Source organism: Neophocaena asiaeorientalis, unplaced genomic scaffold (genome assembly GCF_003031525.2).
Source record: "Neophocaena asiaeorientalis asiaeorientalis breed wild unplaced genomic scaffold, Neophocaena_asiaeorientalis_V1.1 scaffold1, whole genome shotgun sequence".
Taxonomy (NCBI): Eukaryota; Metazoa; Chordata; class Mammalia; order Artiodactyla; family Phocoenidae; genus Neophocaena; species Neophocaena asiaeorientalis.
The window spans coordinates 4,533,472-4,538,980 of record NW_020171981.1 but is presented as its reverse complement, the minus strand read 5'-3'; positions in this window follow the sequence as shown (position 1 = coordinate 4,538,980).

Sequence of the window (5,509 nt, the reverse complement as noted above, 5' to 3'; positions counted from 1 at the left end):
GGCCCTTCCTGGGGGGAGAGTGGTCCGGCCCAGAATCTCCCACCTCTTAATGGGTTGGATAAAATGTGCGGTTATTTTTTATTCGAGTGGCCGGGAGTGGGGGGAGTTTGCCCACCCTACCCCAGCTAACTGCTAGCGACTGACAGGCGGGGGACGGCCGAGAGAGACAAAGAGAAGCCGAGGACTTTGGGGTCTTCAAGAGGGGGTCGCGCGAGCCGGTGATTTCAAAAGAAAAGCGCTATTCCCCTAGATCTTTAAGTAGGGGGGGGGGGTCTCGGCCTTCCCAGCCCCAGCGCTAGGAGAATCCCTCGCCTCGGGGATACAGGATCGAGGGGCCCTGCGAGCGCGGGACTGGGAAGCTGGAAACACGGGGGATCGTGGCTGGAAACCAGGGATCCACAGGAAATCATGTTTCGGGATTCCCCCGGGGTTCATACCGGGGGTTCGGCTGTCGAACTATAACGTCTCGTGGTCCTGGGGGAAAGCGCGGATCCGGCCCAAGATGACCCCGAGAGAGAGGGAGGGGTGGAGAGAAGGAAGAGGAGTGGTCGCGTGAGCGGACCCGGGCTAACCAAAGGGGGAGGTCTCAGGCAGGGAGTGACAGGGTGGAGATCTAAATGATCCCTTTCTCCCTCCCTGACGCGGGGGCAGACAGGTGGAGTACCCTACCCCCGTCCCACCCGCGACAGCGACGGCAGCTTTCCCAGCGCTGGGTTCGGGTCTCGGAACTTTGTTTGGGGTGCGGGATTTGGATCCCGGCGGGAAGGCGGGAGAGGCGCCGAGGGCCGGGGGCCGAGCTCTAAGCCCCGCCCACGTCCCCAGGTCAGACCCGCAGGGGGAGGGGGTAATTTCCGCTCGGCGCTCGGGGAAGCGAGGGGCGGGAGCTGTGCTCGGAGGAGGGGGCGGCGGCCCCTCCCCCGCCCGCCTGGGGAGGGGGAAGCGGATCCGCCCTGGTCCCTTCCCTCGCCTTTGACCAACTCGTTCCGGATCTTCTAGCCCCGGGAACCCGAGGGACGGACCCGACTGGGCAAGGGGCGAGACGTGGGCGGTCGCACCCCGTCTCGGCGGTGGGGGAGGGGGCAGTTGGCCGCGCGTTTCGGAGTCCCGGCTACGCTACGCAGAGCCGGGCGTGCGGTCCACGAGCACCCGGGATCCCAGGCCGAGGGACGAGCGAGGCCAACGAGTTTCTAGCGGCGGGGGCTGGGATGGCGCCAGCGGGTGGTGGAGAGCGCGGCCAGGGGACCCTGGAGCCCCCTTACCCAGCGAACCAGGGAAAGGGGCGGGGGTGGACCCCCAGTCATACCAGAGTCTCCTCGAACTGGGCGGAAGCTGGGGTTTTGCTCTGGGTTCTAAGGGAGGGAGAAATCTGTCGCGGGCACGCGTGCTGCGAGGGCAGGTGAGGAAGGGGGTCACTCTCCCTTTCCCGGTCCCCGACCCCATTGTCTCAGTCGCCTGCGGCCCGGGCCGACTCCGCAACACGTGTTGGCTGCACCGATATGAATGCCTTAGATTTTTTTTTTTCTTGTTATTATTTTGTGTTTGCAGAGTCAGTGAGCCGATTCCGACTTCGGCGCACCGCCCTTCTGGCAGAAGATTTTCTACCGTTCAAAAGTCAGGAGTTAACTGCACGCTCTACGTGTTTGTCGGATTTTTACTTTTGTGATATTTTTTCTTTCCATGGGTCTGCAGAAATTAAAATACCATAAGCCATCAGTTGCTGAGCAGACAAAAAATGTTTTCTCTCCAAGAAGGTGGGCGATATCTCTCTTCCACCCCCCACACCTCCTCCGACTCTACCCCCTGTTTCTAACTCTTAATAGTCAGTCAGCTCTTGACCATAAACAATTTTAAACAAACCAACGAGCTGGAAACTGCCTGCCACATAGTAGGTATTCAAGAAGTAATTTCTTAAGTGAAAAGCAAGCTAATACAAATGTTCTTTGTACTAGAGCAAAGAACATTCGGAGGAAAATTAAGAGGCCAGGGGAAAAAAATTATCTTGGCGAGAATGTGTGGGTCTGTTGCCCGGGGACTCTTCTTGGTGCTGTGCGTGTACTTTTGAAAGGGCTAAAAGATGGTCTCAGAAAGGCTGTTGTGTTCCTTGGCCTTTCCCTATATAGGAACCCCGATCTCCTGAAACCTTTTCTGTTATATCTGGGAACAAGGAAGAGGGTACTTGGGAGGGCATTCCAGTTCCCAGAAACTTTAAGTGCAGTTTGCTTCATTTAATTTAAATCTTTAGGAATTAATAGAAGCACCTCTCAGGTTTTCTCCCTGGGGAGCATGTCCACTACTCTCTCTTTATTCCTAAAACAAAAGCAAGTTACACCCCACAAAAATCTTCATTCAGATCTCTAGACGTCTGTAAAATGCAGCCCACCTTTTCTTATCCTAAATTCAAAGGGAAACAAATTTAAGTTAATAATTGAAATCGGTTCACTTTTATGTTGATTTTTTCCATTTAAAAATAGAAGTCTAAATGTTAGCTGAAATGACTCAGTTTCTTTAATGTTTTAAAATGACAGAGGAAAAAATATAAATGTATTAAATTAAAAATTTACCAACTACTGATAAATTGAAACTGATTAGTTCTTTTTAAAAATCAGCTGTTCACTGAATTCTAATCCTCCCCCCACCCCCACCAAGAGCTTCTGTGTATAGTCAGAGGCTGCAAGAACACAAGAGAGAGGAGGCAGCTGGGGCTGAGATGCAGACCCTTTTAGCCCCCAAATCAGTTTTGCCTCAGTGACCTGGCTATTTTAGGCTGAGGTTGGGGAGACTGAATGATGTTGACTGGTGTTTCATCTCTCCCCTCTGAGTGAGTCCAGCTCTAAAATTAACCTGAGAGAAGGGTTATTTCTTGTCAAGACTCACATTCCCAGGTTAGGGATAGGAATGGGATGACTTGGGATTCCATAATTTATCATCATTCTTTTCTTTGGCTTTTTAAAAATTAAAGACAACTACTCAACATTTATTTGTTAATATTTTTTTTTTCTACACAACTTCTTTGGGAAAATTTAATCTTCAGTGCAGAGTTCAACTTAGTTTGTGAGAGTTAAAAATATAGCTGCAGGATACATTGTTTTCTTTAAGAATAATGATTTTTAAAAGTATTATCATTATACTTCTTGTTGTTCTCCTCCCCCCTTCCTCCTCCTTCTCTATTTTTTCCTGGAGAACTGTTTGGTCTAGTTACATAATTCAATTCTCTGAATTCAGAAACACTGAAACTTGACTCCATTTTAAAGATGGGATTCTGATCCATTTTCCTTCATTGTGAACATACAAATACATGCAGAGAGAAAAAAAATTAAGAGAATAAAACAACTTAAAAATTTTAAATATAAAGTAAAAAAAAATCAATGTCTACCATTGTCATACAAAATTAATTTTAGTATTTTCAGTTGTTTTCCGTTTGTAATAGTTTTATATTTTGTCATCTTATTTGTATATCTTGATTTTTTACTTGCTGTTGTGCCATAAGTATTTTCCCATGCTGCCTCCAAGTTTTGATAATGATCATTTTTAGCCAGCATGTGTAAGTTAATCATTATTCTTAGATATATGTTACATCAAATTTTTTTTACTTTTGTCAGTGCTGAATAGGTATTTGAGGGCATATAACTTTTTCTTCTTTTAGATTAGCTCCTTTGGATAAATCCCCAAAATATATATTGCATTTTAAATCTAACAGTTATCAATGACTTTCTATTTTAAAAGGTTCACATGTTTTACAAAAAAGACACACACACAAACTGGAAAGCAGTTAGGAGGAAAATACATTAAAATATAATTTTTCCATTTTTTGTTTTCTAATGAATCATAATCAATATTGAAATAAACTTACGGTTTCTATGAAATATAGAAAAAGAAAATTTCACATTTACTGACATATGGCCACTTTGACTTCAAAGTGTTTGAAAGAATTTGTCTTTTGTTTGCTTGGTTTTTGTTTATTCTGTTGTTGTTTGCTTGTTTTTCATTGTTACTGTCTTCAGATATTTTATTTCTTCCTGCAACTTGAAGTCTTAGTGTGGTTCTTTTAAATGCCTATACACTTTGAAAAAGTGTACATTTGTCCCAATTTTAAAGCACATTCAGCATTTTCTCCTGTCAAATAAATAAAGGTAACTATGTGTTTAAGATAACTCATAAAATGTAAGAGAATTATAAGCAGAAAAGGAAATTTCCTCCTTCAAATTATTATGTAAAAGTGTTCAATGTTTAAAGCCTTAAATAGAAATGTATTTATTCCAGAGATAGAAGAGATTCAAGGAGGAAAAAGAACTTGAAGAGCAATCATTTGTTTTTGTATGGGTCACGCAATGTGTGTGACAAAGCTGCTCAATTTTTGGTTTTGGCCCAGGTTTACAATGTAGAAACTTGGATCAGGCGGGGAGTCATTTATTTTATTAACTTAAAAAAAATGGATATTTCCAAATTCAATTTGTTAGTCAATTAAACTGTACCACACTAGCCCCTATTGACACATGTAAAAGAGATGGTCGATAACATTCCTCAGATTACAAATACTGCATTTCACTCCAAAATCATTTGGTTAAAAGATAATGAACAACTTTGTTTAGTCCCTATTTTGCACGAAATGTAAAATAGATTATTGGTTTGTTTGGGGGGAAATTGTACAATTGAAGAAAAGACAAGGAAATAAATGTTACTTTTCAAAATAAAACAAATTGTAAAAAGCAACAAAAGTGAGGGAATACATACCTCAATATTATTTGGGAATAGTAGGAAGACAATTTTGTACTTGAAAGCTACATATCTTCTAGGTATTTAAATGATTTTAATTCAAAATGAATCAGTTACAACATCAAACTGCATGGAGTTAATTTGACTTTAGCTGCATAACTTCTATGTTTTTTAAGACTGAAAGAATTTTTCTATCTGGAAAGCAAAATATTTTTGTTTGCTTCATTAAAAATTTACTTCTGATGATGAAATTAATTGATTTTACTCCTGTTTCTAGTTAGGACTTTTTTTTTCACGAGGTGTCTTAAATGTTTCTGAGTGCTTAAAAGGGGATGCTACTATTTTTTATTAAGTTGAAAAAAGTAATACATATACTATTTCACTAATATTTCATCAGCAAAATACTCATTAAAAACACTTCAATCTGTCTTTGTAAAACAAACCTTTCCTTTGTAAAAGGAAAGGGACCCAGCCTAACAGTATATTATTTTTTAAAAACTGTTTGTTTAAGTAAATTGAGATACAATTCTAAAAGTGATTTCAATTTTCATGGGTTAACAATCTAGAAAGAGTTTTGGTCCACACACTTCTCCGATAAATGCTGAAAATTTTTTTAGAATTATTATTAACACAACTTCCATTCTTAAACATAACTGGAAAGTATTTGATTAGCATGTGTATGATAAATGATTGAATAATTTTTATGAATTTCTTTTCACTTCTAAAATCTGCTTACAAAGTGTGTAGGAAGCAATATTAGAGTTATTTCTAAATTGCTTTGAAATGAGGTTCAGGA